The sequence below is a fragment of the Eleutherodactylus coqui genome, chromosome 5 (genome assembly GCF_035609145.1).
Source record: "Eleutherodactylus coqui strain aEleCoq1 chromosome 5, aEleCoq1.hap1, whole genome shotgun sequence".
In the NCBI taxonomy this organism is placed as follows: domain Eukaryota; kingdom Metazoa; phylum Chordata; class Amphibia; order Anura; family Eleutherodactylidae; genus Eleutherodactylus; species Eleutherodactylus coqui.
Window position 1 is genome coordinate 97,536,359 of NC_089841.1, and position 17,771 is coordinate 97,554,129.

General features: G+C 40.4%; 1 protein-coding gene across 2 annotated transcripts in view; it reads right to left on the reverse strand.

Moving 5' to 3' along the window:
- ANKRD34B (ankyrin repeat domain 34B) overlaps positions 1–17,771 on the reverse strand; it is a 64,212-nt gene that overhangs the window by 38,093 nt on the left and 8,348 nt on the right. The window contains exon 2 of one of the 2 annotated variants that reach the window (XR_010792716.1): positions 4,606–4,886. The exons of the other annotated variant lie outside the window; for it this stretch is intronic. The gene's annotated coding sequence lies outside the window, so the exon portion shown is untranslated. Of the gene's footprint in view, positions 1–4,605; positions 4,887–17,771 lie in introns of those variants that run through there. 2 annotated transcript variants of the gene reach the window in all.

Here is a 17,771-nt window from a genome sequence, read left to right on the forward strand (position 1 = left end):
GAGTGGGGGGGAGAGAGGGAGAGAGAGATCTCCCCTACGTTCCTCCCCGCTCTCCCCCGCAGCTCCCTGCCCGCCGTCGGCAACCGAACCTTTTCCCTCGAGCGGGCAGGTACTCGCTAAGGGCAATGCTCGCTCGAGCATCACTAGTAGGCAGCTTTATGAGTTAGTACTATTCTGTATTGTAGAGGCAAAGCTTACGTGACATTCCTGAGCTCTGAGGCTTTGCTGCCTGTTATTAGTTGAGGTACAGAGCTAGGAAGGTTGAGCACTGAAGGCAGCACTGCAAATCACATATAGGGGCAGAGAAGATCTCACTGAGAGAAGGGATGCTGCAAGGCATATAGGTGTATATAAGGTGAAGGATCACTGATTTATACTATCTCACACATTACATATCTGTCCCATTACCTTCAGCAGTCACCTACTCCATATGAACTACGTCTGACCTCCCATGAGCTGCTGCTGCTTGTCCAAGTGAACTCGGTCTAACCTTCCCTGAGCTGCTGCTGTTTGTGTCCATGTGAACTTAGTTTGACCTCGTTGAGAGGGCCGAACTTTTAAATTCCTATTTTGTATCTGTTTTTTCTCAGAAAGTAGATGGAACATCAACTGATCTTTCCTGTGCTATTCGGGGAATAAAAGAATGCAGGCTATTTGAAAGCAGCGAGATGGTGAGGGAACACTCAGCTAACCTAAAGAAATTCAAGTCTCAAGGTCCAGATGAATTACATCCTAGGATACTAAAGGAAGGAGTGGAGGTAATTACTGAATCACTCGCCATAATTTTTAAAAATTCCTGGAGAGCAGGAGAAGTCCCAGAAGATTGGAAAAGGACAAATGTTGTCCCTATCTTCAAAAAAGGGAAGAAGGTGGATCCAGAAACTACAGGCCTGTGAGCCTGACTTCTATACCGGGAAAGATCTTTGAATAAATTATTAAACAGCATGTATGCAAGTACTTGAATGAAAATGGAGTAATTAACCAGAGCCAGCATAGGTTTGTAACAAACAAGTCATGTCAGACTAATCTAATTTCCTTCTATGATGGTACCACCGACTGGGTTGATCAGGGAAGTGCAGTGGATATAGTATATCTTGACTTTAGGAAAGCATTTGACAAAGTATCTCATACTATACTTATTGAAAAAATGATCAAATATGGGATTGGCAAGGCAACTGTTAGGTGGATTCAGAACTGGCTGAGTGATAATACTCAAAGAGTGGTCATAAATGGCTGCATATCCAGGTATGTATCAAGAATATATCAAGTGGGGTACCACAAGGCTCTGTCCTAGGCCCAGTGTTATTCAACATTTTTATAAATGATCTGGAGGAGGGAATTGATGGGAAGCTGATCAAATTTGCTGATGACACAGGAGGGAGCTAGGAGGGATAGCTAAGACTAGGGAAGAGAGAGAGAGAGAGAGTATTCAAAAAGATCTAGAAAAGCTTGCTCAGTGGGCAGCGACTAACAGAATGGTATTTAACAAAGAGAAATACAAAGTCCTACATCTGGGCAAGAGAAATGAAGAAAGCACATACAGAATGGGAGGAATTGAGCTAAGCAGCAGCACATGTGAAAAAGACTTGGGTTTACTAATAGATCATAGTCTGAACATGAGTCAACAATGTGATGCAGCCAACAAAAAGGTAAACACAATTCTGGGATGTATTAAGAGAAGCATAGAGTCTAGATCACGTGAGGTCATTATCCCCCTCTACTCTTCCTTAGTCAGAGCTCATCAGGAATACTGTGTCCAATTCTGGGCACCCCACTTTAAAAAAGACATAGACAAACTGGATCAAGTTCAGAGAAGAGCTACCAAGATGGTGAGCGGTCTGCAAATCATGTCCTATGAAGAACAGTTAAAGGATCTGGAAATGTTTAGCTTGCAAAAAAGAAGGCTGATAGGAGACTTAATAGTGATCTACAAATATCTGAAGGGTTGTCACAGTGCAGAGGGATCAGCCCTATTCTCATTTGCACAAGGAAAGACTAGAAGCAATGGGATGAAACTGAAAGGGAGGAGACACAAATTAGATATTAGAAAAAAGTTTCTGACAGTGAGGGTGATCAATGAGTGGAACAGGTTACCATGGGAGGTGGGGAGTTCTCTTTCAATGGAACTGTTCAAACAAAGGCTGGACAAATACCTGTCTGGGATGATTTAGTAAATCCTGCACTGAGCAGGGGGTTGGACCCAATGACCCTGGAGATCCCTTGCAACTCTACCATTCTATGATTCTCCTGAGCTGCTGCTGCCTGTCCAAGTGAACACAGTTTGACCTCTCCTGAGCTGCTGCACATCTAAGTGTACTCAGTCTGACCTTCCTTGAGCTGCTTCTGCTTGTCCAAGTGAACTCAGTATGACTTCTCCTGAGCTGCTGCTGCTTGTCTATGTGAACTTAGTCTGACCTCTCCTGAGCTGCTGCTGCTTGTCCAAGTGAACTCAGTCAGACTTCTCCTGAGCTGCTGCTTGTCCAAGTGAACTCAGTCTGACCTTCCCTGAGAAGCTTCTGCTTGTCCATGTGAACTTAGTCTTACCTCTCCTGAGCTGCTGCTGCTTGGCTAAGTGAACTCATTCTGAGCTTCCCTAAGCTGCTGCTGCTTGTCTACTTGAACTCAGTCTGACCTTCCCTGAGCTGATGCTGTTTGTCCAAGTGAACTCAGTCTGACTTCTCCTTGGCTGCTGCTGCTTGTCCAAGTGGATTCAGTCTCACCTTTCCTGAGCTGCTGCTGCTTGTCCAAGTGAACTCACTCTGACCTTCCCTGAGCTGCTGCTTGTCCAAGTGAACTCAGTCTGACCTTCCCTGAGAAGCGCCTGCTTGTCCATGTGAACTTAGTCTTACGTCTCCTGAGCTGCTGCTGCTTGGCTAAGTGAACTCATTCTGACCTTCCCCAAGCTGCTGCTGCTTGTCTACTTGAACTCAGTCTGACCTTCCCTGAGCTGATGCTGTTTGTCCAAGTGAACTCAGTCTGACTTCTCCTTAGCTGCTGCTGCTTGTCCAAGTGGATTCAGTCTGACCTTCCCTGAGCTGCTGCTGCTTGTCCAAGTGAACTCAGTCTGACCTCTCCTGAGCTGCTGCTTGTCCAAGTGAACTCAGTCTGACCTCTCCTGAGCTGCTGCTGCTCCTCCAAGTAAACTCAGTCTGACCATCCCATAGCTGATGCTGCTCATCCAAGTGAACTCAGTCTAACTCCTCCTGAGCTGCTGCTCCTTGTTTCCTCTCTCCCCTACTATTACAATCCTCAATTGGACAAGCCCTTTAAGAACCCATGTGGTCACTGTAAGAACAAATGACTCAAGGACCAATCTTTATCTATCTGATTTGTCTTGATGGATAGGGTTCGATTACAATGCCGAACTTCTTAGTAATATAGGAAAGTTCTCCTTATAAAATATACACTGTAATAAGTGAAAATTCATTACCGTTTGTAGAGACATAATATAAAATGATGTAGTTGCATATTTACTGCAAAAACTTACTGGAATACATTTTTTTTGAAAGAATAGATTAGAAACATTTAATGATCGCAAATATTGTTTTTGTTATCCTCTGTACTTTCTACTATCTAGCCAGTGATCACAGAAGTCTTCTTGCAATTCTCTGAACTCATTAAAACCCTCTGAACAGCATTTGAAAGAAGCAAAAATAAATTCCCTGTTGTGATGGGAAAATATATTTTGGATGAAGCTAGAAATCAAGTCGGATAAAGGATAATGAAGTAAATAAATTCAGGATCCATTATTCTTTATTAGGAAAGATCCAGCAGCATTCTTATAGATATGCTTTCCCTAAGTACTACCTACCTTCTCATTTATATTCCACAGGTGCAAATCAATTCCCCGCTTAGACTCCCAAGTGGAGCTGCAAATTAGGTAACAGAAAATAAGGCCACAAATCAAAGTGCAATGTGTTTTATAATTTGTTCTTGATGTTAATATCCTTCAAACACAACAGAGAGAAATAAAATGTTGTTAAGACTTAAAACAATATTGTAGATGGACATAGTGTTGCTCACATTTTCAACTACAATTTGAAGGCAAAGACAACCTGAGTACACATAAAACACACAGCGGGTGGTGGTTCCTGGAAAAAGATTCTGCCAACAATGCATTATGTCTTCTGCACAAAAAATGTTGTATTACATGATGGCCATTCAGATGAATCACTGTCCATGAAATACAAGAGCGACTCAAATCTGTTAGAGCAAAAACCTCAGTTTGCCAACCACTATATGTTGATAATGGTAGAATATTTCAACAATGCACCAATCGCTCCGCAGTGCAACATGCACTAGTTTCATCAACAAAACACGAGCTCTATTGATGAATCTGTGGATATACTTTTTGGAAAGTGACAGGAAATTTTAATTAATAATGACCAAACTTTTACAATTTCTCTTCATTTTTGAGCTACTAACAGTACCAATCAAAAGTTTGGACACAACTTTTAATTCCGTGTTTTTTTTAATTTTCCTACATTGTAAATTCGTATTGAAGACAGGAAAACTATGAAGGAACATATATGGAATAGAGAAGTAAACAAACAAGTCTTAAACCAGAATCTGTTTTATATTTTAGATTCTTCAAAGTCTTCCGTCTACTTTGATGATAACTTTGCACACTCTTGGAATTCTCTCAATCAGCTTCATGATGTAGTGACCTTGAATTGTTTTCTAAGAGTCTTGAAGGAGTTTTCACAGGTGCTGAGCACTTATTGGCTGCTTTTTCTTCATTCTGCATTCCAACTCATCCCAAAACATCTCCTTTGAGTTTAGGTCAGGTGATTGTGGAAGCCATGTCATTTGATACAGTACTCCATCACTCTCCCTCTTGGTCAAATAGCCTTGCGTAGCCTGGAGGTGTGTCTTGGGTAATTTTCCTGTTAAAAAACAAATGATGGTCCCACTAAGTGCAAACCACATGGGATGGCATTTCGCTGCAGAATGTTTTGGTAGCCATGCTAGTTAAAGGGGTATTCCGGACACTGGGTAAAGTTTTCAAAATTTCCCTAGTGTTTCCACTTATTACCATTATTCCAAACATCCATCCAAATCATCAGACTCAACTCCAGTACCTTTTTTTGCTGACCTGTGCCATCACTGTAATCCAGCCAGCTTCACATTATTATTGAAAATGGCCACCAGTGAGTGCAAAAATTATATCTCCCACAATGCCCCATTGCCAGTTACTGACAAGTGCGCATTCACAACTATACAAACTATGTCTTCATTACAGAATTGGAAGGCAGCGTATATGCCTGACCACTAAAACAGAGGAGCAGACAGGTCAGAAACACTGGATACCAATGGAGTGCTAAGCATGGGGGAGACAACAGGTAAAGCAATATCTCTGCAGCTTTGTAAAACAAGTTATAACATTATATTGCAACATTACAAGTTATTGTCTTTTAAAGCATATTACTTTCACTTTCAATCACCGCAATATCCTTTTAAATGTGCCTAGAATTTTGAATACATCCCCAAAAGTATCACCAGCAAAACACCACCACACCTCCTTCTCCATGCTTCACAGTGAGAACCACACACATAATAACCATCTGCTCACCTTTTCTGCGTCTTACAAAGACATGTGTTTGCAGGGTCCCAATTAGAGATGAACGAGTATACTCGCTAAGGGCAATTGCTCGATCAAGCATTGCCCTTAGCGAGTACCTGCCCGCTTGGGAGCAAAGATACGGCTGCCGGCGGTGGGCAGGGAGCGGCGGGGGAGAGCGGGGAGGAACGGAGGGGAGATCTCTCTCTCCCTCTCTCCCCCCCCCCCCCCCCCACTCCCCCCTGCTCATGGCCGCAACTAACCTGTCACCCGTGCCAGCAGCCGAACCTTTGCTCCCGATGCAATTGTCCTTAGCGAGAATGCTCGCTCATCTCTAGTCCCAATGGATTGTTATGGCACAGGGATGTTTAAATATATGGCCTCCTGCTCCCTCAGCTACAGTGGCCTACAAGGCTCACCCTCTCACAAAGACATGGTAGTTAGAACCAAAAATCTCAAAGTTTGACTCATCAGACCAAAGTACAGATTTACACTATTCTAATGTTCTTTCCTTGTGTTTCTTGGCCCAAGCAATTGTCTTCTTCTTGTTGATGTTCCTCAATAGTGGTTTCTTTGCAGCAATTGAAACCCTAAAGGTCTGATTCTTGCAGTCTTCACTGAAAAGTTGATGTTCAGATGTGTCTAATGTTGGATCTCTGTTAAGCATTTGCGTGGGCTCTAAGCTGAGGTGCTGTTAATTTGCAGTTTCTGAGGTTGGTAACTCCAATGAACTTCTTCTCTGCAACAAAGTTAACTCTTGGTCTTCCCTCCTGGGGCGATCCTCATGAGAGCCAGTTTCATCATAGCGCTTGATAATTTTCATGACTGCACTTGAGGATACCTTCAAAGGTCTTGAAATCTTTCTGATTTACTGACCTTCATGTTTTAAAGTGATGATGGACGGTCGTTTCTCTTTACTTAGTTGAGTGGTTTTTGGCATAGTGTGGATAAGAACAGTAGTGTGTACCAACCATGCCTCTGGACAACACAAATGATAGTCTCAAGCAAATAAAGAAGGCAAGAAATTCCACAAATGAATTCTTGACAAGGCATGCTCGTGATGGAAAACCATTTCAGGTGACTTTCTCGTAAAGATGACTGAGAGAATGCCCAGAGTATGCAAAGCTGTTATCAAAGCAAAAGTGGACTACTCTGAACAATATAAAATATATTCCAGCTTGTTTGACATATTTTTTTTTACTACTTAAGTAAAATAGTTTTCATGTCTTAAATATGAATCTACAATTTAGAATATATAAAAAAAAAAGAAAACCACAGAATGAAAAGATCCAAACTTTTGACTGATATTGTATGTATGGGCAATTTTATGTTTCAGGTGAACAACTTCTTTAACTCCTTTCATAGCTGTAGCATACAAAAAGGTGTTATACACGTATAGTATAGTATCCGTAACAGGAAAAAGTGTTTCACTATTAAAAAAGTTTTAATGTAACATATTTTTTCTGCAAAAGACAACATGGTTCACTTTACAAGCATGAAAAATAAAGCATTTTGAAATGTTTAATATATTTCTTGTTGCCTTTTTAATTCTTTTTTTATCATTGGTGTATCTCCTTGGCATTTCTTCACTGCCTTTTCAAACTGAAACTTCAGGAGTGTAAACGCACTTTCAAGAGGCATGCCAGAAAAAGCTGTACAAATTGCTTACCCTCATAGGCAAGCGTATCTTTCAGCCCCCTCGGGAGCCCGCTCTGGACTTCTACCAATCTTATTACTCTACTTTCAAAGTACCTCACACTGCCCTTTCTAATAATACAGCACAGCTTTTCCTTCTTTCTCCAGGTTCTGTAAGGTGTGCTATAGAACTGCTGCTGGATCACCTCTGCAATGGTATGAAGCACCTCACTTATCTGCCCCCTTTGCACTGTGTCCCTTAGTGTCCAGCCCATGTGTTTCACCATACCATCATGGGCTTTAGTAAGGGGAGCCAGGAAGGTTGCTTTAAATATAATAATTAAAAATATACTACTTTTCCATTTTCATTGAAATATAAAGTAATTTCAAGTCAGATGATGGCCAAAATAATACCAGATTAAAGAGAAAGACAGGATTTTTATAGGAAAGATTTCAATTTCTAATTCCCCTGAAAGCTCATCTAAGTTTAATACCAATTCTTTCTACCTAACAGGATTATCATGGTTAGAACTACTGTACAAGGTTCTAATTAATTATAGTAGATAAATTCCAACTACTCATAGGTTATAAAATTTGATCATAGCTGTGTGACTTAATGAACATAACTCTATTAATATAACCAGACCTTTTCTGATTAGTTTAGATTTACTAATTTGATTATGTCTAAACCTGGTCACAAGATACACCAATATTTTTTGCATCTAGTTTTAGACCTATTCATGAAGCAATAGACCAAAAAGAATAATCCACTGCAACTCACTTGACCAGTAGTTTAGTGTAAAGAGGCATGGCTTGACAGCAAAGTAGTGTGAAGTAAATGCAACAATGCGCACCAATACTTTGGGCAACCAATAAGTAGTACAAAGTTAGTCAAAAGCATCTAAAGATGCATCAAAATTGTCATCTAGCATTAGACATTGATAAGTTTGGCACATTTTGTAGACTGTCTGGGCAAAGTTTACACTGTCTGTCTATTAGACATGATTGGTAAATCTGCCTCAAGTGGAATATAACTATGATGGTTGATAAGGTGTCCATGATGTTTAATGCTTTGGGGCCAAGACAACTTTCAGTCCTTTACAGACTCAAAGGGAACCTATCACTTCCTAAAAGCACCATAAACTAAGTAATGGGTTTTTAGGATAGGTTCCACTGAGTCTGGGAGAGTAATTTTTATACTTACTGGGCTCCTCATTCTGGAACCGTCAGGCCGGGAAGTTGGCATTAAGTCAGTAAGTATGACTCTTTTCATTCAGTCCATGAATGCACACTTCCCTGTTCTCTATAGGAGTGTGCACACACAGACTAAATAGAAAGCGTCTTACTGATTGACTGTGTAATGATTGACAGCTCAGCCAGCTAATCCGCAACTATATTAAAGCTGTTAGCAACTGAGCTGGCTGTGAGTATTGATAGCCCAGTCATCCAATAAGCTACTTTCTTATGATATATAATCTGGCCCTTCCTGGCTGAAAGTGTGACTTATACTGCTAGTATTCTGGCCTTGTAAGGACTCTCAATATTCCTGTGTATATACCTCTGTATACTTGTCTGTTACCTGTTTGTGAGTTGTCTATGTTTTTTTTGTTCCCTGCATCCAGCCCTTTTGTTGCCCCTGGTCCGGTCCTCTGTTCTGGCTCCCCTTGCTCTTCTCTAACTTTGGACCTTGCCACATGCAATCAGCGGGGTAGTACTTTTCAGGACAGGTGCTCCACTTTATGGCAGGTACAGTCAAGGAGGTTCAGGGGGTTCCATTGAGTCCTGTATTTTGTCTGTTCTCGCCCATCACCTGTCTGTTCCTGTGTCTAGCAACCCTCAGTTCCCTACATACACATCATCCAGAAAGTTCTAGGTATCCTGCTTGTCCATGTTTTGTGTGCAGTCTCAGACAGATGTGACACCTTTGGTGTGCTCTGTCCTGTGATGCCTTGCACAAGGAAACATATTACTCTCTTGGACTCTTATTGATACCCTCAAACCAAGCAGTACCTTACTGTGTATTGATGAGTGTCAAGAACCCTGAAACTGCTGTCTGTACATGAGTATTCTGGTTTGGCTTACATCCCTAGTCATGTTGCAAGGCTAGTTAAAAGGTCGCATAGTGATTCATAGGGTAGCACCTCCCTTCCAATAGGTGTTGCTGTGGAGGCAATATTCCATCACTCATGTGTATACTTAATTCCTGACACAGCTATCTATTGCCCTGAAGACAACCTTGAGGAGCCTATAAGGTTATGCTCACAATTGTGTTGGAGGCTCTGTAGGGAGCCTCTGTGTTGATTCAGCACAAAATCCCTATTTTGTCCAGAAAAATTCTGGGCAACAAGGCGGAAGCCTAACGGACCTCATTACAGTCACCGAGGTCCATCAAACTCTGTTCATTTCTGTCACAGGTTGGATCTGTCCCCGATTGGCGTTCCCATAACAGAACAGGAATACGGAATGCCACAATGGAAGTGTGAAATAAGCCGGTCTCATAACTGTGTGACAATGGCTGTCTAATTGTCCAGCAGCAGGACCCTGCAATGACACCATAGAATATCATAATCTACAAGGCAGGCGAACTTGTGTAGCAACAGCATTACATACTGTAAATGCCTCTGGTGTAGCTGGAGAATACATTGTATCAGTCAATGTTTTGGAGTGGATGTGGTTCCAGGATTCATAACTATTCTATGATTAAAGCAATTATATAGTTGTCAGTAGTGTAAAATAATTTCAAGGGACAGTAAGCTGCTGAGCCAGCATACCTAAGGCAAAAATCTGCAGTAGCGTATCAAAGAAACCCATGGCCCTATTTCCCCATCAAGGGATGGTTACTAAAGCGTCTGTAGATTCTATTTTGCATTTCTTAATAGTCCTGATAAAAATTGGAACTTAAAACAACCCGGGGAACATACATTGATGGCAAAAGGATGAAATGTAGCATGCATCAGGTCATTATTAAGGAATCTGGGACATTTCTGAGCATTAATGCAGTATATAGAAATAGGCCATATTGTCAATGAATGTAAAAAATGGTTCATTTAAGGAATCTCCAGGTCACGTCTCCTGCACACCTTGACTAGAAACAAAGACTTCAGCAAACCTGCATTGGTAGTCTAAGCCACTCCATGCTGATCCGACTGGCTAGCACTGCTCATGTGGGCACCACTGGTTAATCAAAGCATTGATGCTTATATAGGCACCACTGGTTTTACTACTACAGATACCATAAAATACCTTTTTGTATGCTACAGCACTAAAGAGAGTTAAAGAAGATGTTCACCTCAAACATAAAACTGCCCATACATACAATACCAGTCAAAAGTTTGGACCTTTTCAGTCTGTGGTTTCTTAGACTAATGATGCATACTAATACACAGTATGTATCAGGTAGTCAGAGAAGTGGTGTGGCCATCTTTGTTTCTCCAGGACCGAAGGATTGATTTCAGTATGACATAGAGCCTGTAAAGCTGGAAGACCAGGGGCAGCATGGTGGCTCAGTGGTTAGCACTGTTGCCTTGCAATGCTCAGTCCTGCTTTCAAATCCAACTAAGGACAACATCTGCATGGCATTTGTATGTTCTTCATGTGTTTGCATAGGCTTCCTCCCATATTCCAAGGACATACAGATCAGTGAATATAGATTGTGAATCCCAATGGGGACACAACCAAATATCAAGTGATGTAAAGTACTGCGTAATATGCATGTGCTATATAAATAAAGGTGATTATTATTACTTCTAGTCCAGTTTTACAATATCAGTGACATGGCCTAAATGCAATAAATTGGAAATAAGGGGATTAAAGGGTTTATCCAATCTTTGAAAGCTCATGGCCTATCCTCAGGATAATCCATGAATTTTTGATCGGTTGAGGTCTGCCACTCGGGAACCTCACTAATTAGCTAATTGAAGGGGACCATGAGCACTACAGCCTCTTCAATGTTTACATCTGAGCACAATCATACTGAAGAACGCCATATTATTGATAGCAACTGTTCTGAGTATTGAAGTGAATAAGACATGCCCTATAATAGTCAGATTGGCCGCGATCTATAATAAGACGTTCAGTATGAGCACAATCATGCTCAGATGCAAACATCGAAAGGCTGCAGCTTTTATAAGAGTGCCGTGACCCCTTCAAGTAGCTGATTGTAGGGAATCCTGAGCGGCACAGACCCCCACCAATCAGAAATTGATGGCCTATCCTGAAGACAGGCTATCAATTTTACAAGGTTGGATAACCCCTTAAGAAGAATGTTTCATGAGAATCCAAACTTTTTACTCTAGTGAATTCCTGTTAGCATGGTTTCGGGATGATTTCTTGTAATATACTGTATATACGTGTGTATATATGTGGACAACAAAAAATGAGAAAAGAGCAAAATAATAAGATTAGTCTCTCAGAAAGTGAAAGGTTTTATATTGTAATATGTCTTGTTTTTGATGCAGTCCAATGCTGATAAACTGAGAGCAAAAGATGATTAACAAAGCAAAGTTGCTTGAAGCCTTGACTTACAGTAAGTCGATAGATTGACTACAAGTAACTATGATATAGTTAGTACCTTATGAAGATATTTGCAGTATTTAACTTTTAGGAAAACTAAACTGATAGTGATTGCTGCATATTTGATAACTGGAGGAATCAACTTTAGGCTAAAGAGTATGCATAGTACAGAGGGTGAGGTCAGCATACTGTCCTTGGCACTTATATGGAGAGCCCACCCAAAGATGGCACCATGAAGAGGTAAATATGCAGCAATAAACTTGAATTAAAGAGTAACTAAACTTTTAATCTTTTTTTCTCCTAAATAAATAATGCAAGTAAATGTAAGAAACTTTGTAACATATCTTATTAAAGAGAAATGTTTCTTTCTCTACTTATCAACCTGTACACAGAGAGATTCGATTACTGCAGACCATAGACTTCTATGGAGTGGGAAAAGGAAGTAAGAAGGAGCTGCTGGAAGAAGATGGAGACACAGGCATACAAATAAATGTCTGTGGTTTCTAATATTTTTTTTTAATCTCAGGCACAGCTGCACTGCTCAGTGCTAATGTATAATGTCCTCAATGCAGCTGCTTTTGAGGGTGTGCTACAGAGCAATGGGGAGCAGGATCTTCTCTTGTCTATGTGTGCTGTGTATGGGAAACATCATCGCAACTAGTCTGCATCAATGCTCCCTATAAAACTTTGTAGCCAATGAGCAGGACAGTTAAGGATCTGGACCCTTTTACCACAGGTATGCACAGGTAAAGTCCCCGGCACATGTGCTGAATATATCTATAAGACCCTTACTGACTCAACGTATAGTAAGAGAGTTTTCTTTTGGCATATGCCAGTGAGATATATATCTGTATACCTTTTTTACTGCATAGAATAGTGAAGTTGACTGTGCTATTCTATATGGCAGCAGCAATTAACAAAAGGTATGTTTTTTTTTTAATAATGCAACCCTATCGACACAGTGGCCTACACTGGAGCTTGATGTCAGAACTGTGCATCAGGAAATACCAACATACTGCTGATGGAAGAATCTGATGTGATGTGAACATGGCCAAAGCCTGCAATGCAGAACAGCATATAGTAAATATTAATGTGAAAGGCCATAATAAATGGTCTAGGGAGATGAAGGGGTTTCAAAAAAGCAGAAAGGCTACTTAAACATCACACAGTGTTAATGTAGGAGAAATGCAGCCCTAAGCTCTCACTCATGACCTGAAGGTTGGGAGTTCTAACCCCGCGTGTTTCAGGTAGCCGGCTCATGGTTGACTTGGCCTTCCATCCTTCTGAGATCGGTAAAATGAGTACCCAGGTTGCTGGTAGGGGGTAATAAATAAATTACCTGAAAGCGCTGTGAAATAAGTTGGCGCTGTACAAATAACAAGATATGCTGAGCCTGAGTTATAGCTTGCTTTATAGCCCCAAAATGAATTCACACTTTTAATGGTCGTCATGGAAAACAGTCACAAACGTGCCCTACAGATTCCTAATAGCTGAACTGAGCTCCTATAATGCGGTTTCCAGAAATTTTACTATATCAGATTACTATACATTACCTGGAGTAAAAACTACACTTCTCAGGATACAAATCACCAGAGTTAAATGCTGAAAAGTTGCCGGGAGATTTCAGCTGTGAAGGCTACATAATTTAAAATGAAAATTTAGACTATAATATGGAATCACAACAAGAGGCAATTTGACGGAATTACAAAGTTACTCAACTTTTTAAAGTAAATCTATATATGTAAAGACGAAAGCCCTCACTGACTCACTCACTCACTCACTGACTGACTGACTGACCCGCCGATGTCGTAGAAACATGAAATTTGGCACACGCATAGATTATCTCCAAAATAGGAAAAGTAATTGGGTCCCAACTCGATTATTCAATTCTAGCGCAAAAGAATTGGCGTCGAAATTTTACGTACGTAATCTAAATCTGTCACTTTCCAATGTCATAGAAACTTAAAATTTGGCCCGAGCATTGATTATGACATAAATAGAAAAAGCTAATGGGTCCCAACTCGATTGTTCAATTCTATGTGCAAAAGAATTAGCGTCCAAATTTTACGTACGGAATCTAATTCTCTCACTTCCCGGTGTTATAGAAACTCGAAATTTGGCAGGAGCATTGATTATGTCATAAATAGGAAAAGTTAATGGGTCCCAACTTGATTATTCAATTCTATGCGCAAAAGAATTAGCGTCCAAATTTTACGTACGGAATCTAATTATCTCACTTTCCAGTGTCATAGAAACGTGAAATTTGGCACGAGCATTGATTATGTCATAAATAGGAAATGCTAATGGGTCCCAACTCCATTATTCAATTCTATGCGCAAAAGAATTAGCGTCCAAATTTTACGTACGGAATCTAATTTTCTCACTTCCCGATGTCATAGAAACGTGAAATTTGGCACGAGCATTGATTATGTCATAAATAGGAAAAGCCAATGGGTCCCAACTCGATTATTTAATTCTATGTGCAAAAGAATTAGCGTCCAAATTTTACGTGCGGAATGTAATTTTTACACTTTCCGGTGTCATAGAAACAGGAAATTTGGCACGAGCATTGATTATGTCATAAATAGGAAACGCTAATGGGTCCCAACTCCATTATTCAATTCTATGCGCAAAAGAATTAGCGTCCAAATTTTACATACGGAATCTAATTTTCTCACTTCCCTATGTCATAGAAACAGGAAATATTGGCAGGAGCATTGATTATGTCATAAATAGGAAACGCTAATGGGTCCCAACTCCATTATTCAATTCTATGCGCAAAAGAATTAGCGTCCAAATTTTACATACATAATCTAAATCTCTCACTTCCCAATGTAATAGAAACATGAAATTTGGCCCGGGCATTGATTATGTCATAAATAGGAAAAGTTAATGTGTCCCAACTCGATTATTCAATTCTATGCGCAAAAGAATTAGCGTCCAAAATTTTATGTACGGAATCTAATTTTCTCACTTTCCGGTGTCATAGAAACGTGAAATTTGGCATGAGCATTGATTATGTCATAAATAGGAAAAGTTCATATGTCCCAACTCGATTATTCAATTCTAGCGCAAAAGAATTAGCGTCCAAATTTTACGTGCGGAATGTAATTTTTTCACTTTCCGGTGTCATAGAAACGGGAAATTTGGCACGGGCATTGATTATGTCATAAATAGGAAAAGTTAATGGGTCTCAACTTGATTATTCAATTCTATGCGCAAAAGAATTAGTGTCCAAATTTTATGTACGTAATCTAATTCTCTCACTTCCTGATGTCATTTTATATAAAGTAAACGTCACATGGTTACCTCCATGTGGTGTTTCCTGGGTAACGCAGAGAATTATGCAAAATGGTGAACATATGTTTTTCCGGTATCTCTAAAGTAACCACGACTTCATAAGATTTTCCGTGTGAACACCAGATAAACACCAGTACCAAATTAACTCGGGCGAAGCCGGGTATATCAGCTAGTTTACTATAAATGTAAGTATAGTTTTGGCAGGAATTATCATATTGGCTGCAATACAACTGACCCTACATGCTATTAATTTACTTACAAAGCCAAAGATCAAGTAAATTAGACAGCATCGTTATACAAAGAAATGAAATTGGTCTTCTGAGGTGTAATGTACATAGTATCTGCCGAATATTAACACATCTCTGTGGCCCCACTAATCATCTGTCCTGGGAAAACATAGGCATTTACCTAAGCACAGAAGAACATGAATGATATTACTGTAATGTGGAACAGTTATTACAGTTTTACTTCTGATTTTACACTAGTATTTAAGATATAAAGATGAACACTGTAAATGGAAAGCTGTTTCTATAGCAACTTGTCTATTTTCGTATATAATATATAACACTACTTTGGGGCTTTAGGATAACTTTTGTTATTTTAATGGGTCCTGAAATGGACACTATATGTATTATGCTTTATGGGACGACTCATGAAGTATTCACCAACATCCCATGTCACTTTCTTAGGATACACCTACAACATGCTACAAGTATAATACAAGCTTACTGTTAAGTCTGGTATGACACGTTTACGTTTTCGGATACGAAAAAAAAAAACACAGCATGGTAGAGAAAATACAAATCTTTACAAACTAACTGATAATAGGTAACCAAATAGAACTAGGTACAGAGGACAACAAGGACAAGAATGCCAGAGTCACCACAACCAAAGTGGTCCCTCAAGTGAAGCACCTGTCCAGAAAAGGACAACCCCACTATGGAAGGGAAACCAGGCTGAGCCTATCTGGCAAATACTGCTCTAGCACTAAATCCATGCAACTAATAAACCTAAAGTACAAAAGCAAACTGAAACAGAACTCCTAACACTGATACAGTGAGAATTACAAGGGTATGTTGACACATAGCGGAAATCAGCACCGAAATCCACAACAAATTCCTTTGCATAAACTGTGTCAAAAAATGCATTAGGCTCAAAGCACGAGGCGTATTTGCATTGCGAAATCCGGTGCTGGTGTCCACCTCCAGATTCTGCAGCAAATACTGCCCGTAAATATGTTATAGAAAAGCGATTTTCAATGTCCACAAGCGGAAACCAATTGCGATTTTCTGCTCGCAGAGGGAAAATCACAGCATGTTGTGTTCCAGCGCGGATTCCACGTGGATGGCTTCCAATGAAGTCAATGGAAGTTGTCCAATCCGTGGCCCTTCTGCAATCATCATTGGATGCGGCAAAACCTGTACTGCGCCTGTGCGCCAGCCGCACATCCATAATACAATTCCGGACAGGTACGTGGGGGTCACTGGCTGAGCACAGGGTCAGATTCTGCTGCCGGATACCGCATGCGGAATCCGACCCGGCCGTGTGCATTTGGCCTTACTAGTGCAGATTTTGCTGAGGAATTTGTTGCAAATCTGCTGAGGATCTGCTGCAAAAGGCGTGTTAAAATCTGCATCAATGATGTAGATTTTGATGCTGTATTTGGCATGATAGTGATGTTGATTTTAGCATGGATTTCCGCTGTACGTGAACATACCTCAACACAGGATTGTCTGGCACAGCATATGGCCAATACACAATCAGTGTAACCAGCAACCTGTGTTCAGAGGAGCTGGACTAAATAACACCAGAAAGAACCTGATTGACTGGCTGAGCTGACAATCATCCCAGCCAGCCCAATAGCAAAACCAGACTAATAAAGTTACAAACTGGTTGGCTAATCTATTAATCTCAGCTAAATAGCAGAAGGAATGATTAACCCTTGACTGCCAAGGCTGAGTGAAACATGCATGTACTGATAGGTGCATCATGAACCTGGAAGTCACGGAGCAATCGACGCCATGATAGTTACACCTGATCTTGATGAAAGTTACACTAAATTGAGAAAATGTTGTGCAATATTCTTAAAATAAAATTGCCAGAGAACTGTTACATGACACATTGCAAACAATATAGTTGAAACTCAAATGTATTTTAACCAGGCCTACTATTATAATTTTCTATGTGTAAATCAGCAGTACACCTAACTATATAAAATATCGCATTTGGGTAAATTGCTAACTCATTTTACTGTCTGCAGGGTGTTTGAAAATGTTCAGAAAGCTCTTCAGTTCCACGCTAAATAGAAGACAGGCAGGAGGGGGAGGAGGGAAATGCAGCTGCAGCTTTTCATTCAGTGTTTCAGTGTAACAGCATGAAGGAGAGAGGGAAGCGGAGCAGCAGTGGGAGACATCTCAGGGATACTGTAGAATACATTGCGCAGTTCTGATTTCACGCCAGGAAGAGCCCACCCGTTCAGGAACATAGATAGGAAAAATGTGCATTTACCAAAACTGGCGCAGGAAAGGGAAAAAAATGAAGATATGCAGAATAGACATAACATTTCTGGCTGTAGTACATCTGCTACAATGTTTGCAATTTAAAGGAATATTTGGTTTTAAATCATTCTTGTTCACTCGTAGGACTCCTTCACATTGGCGATCGCGATATTGGCGCAAGAAAACCACGGCTAAATTGCAACTTCTTCCTGCGATTTTTGAGCATTAGCGCTGCTTTTTCTCGCAAAAACATCACTGCCACCTGT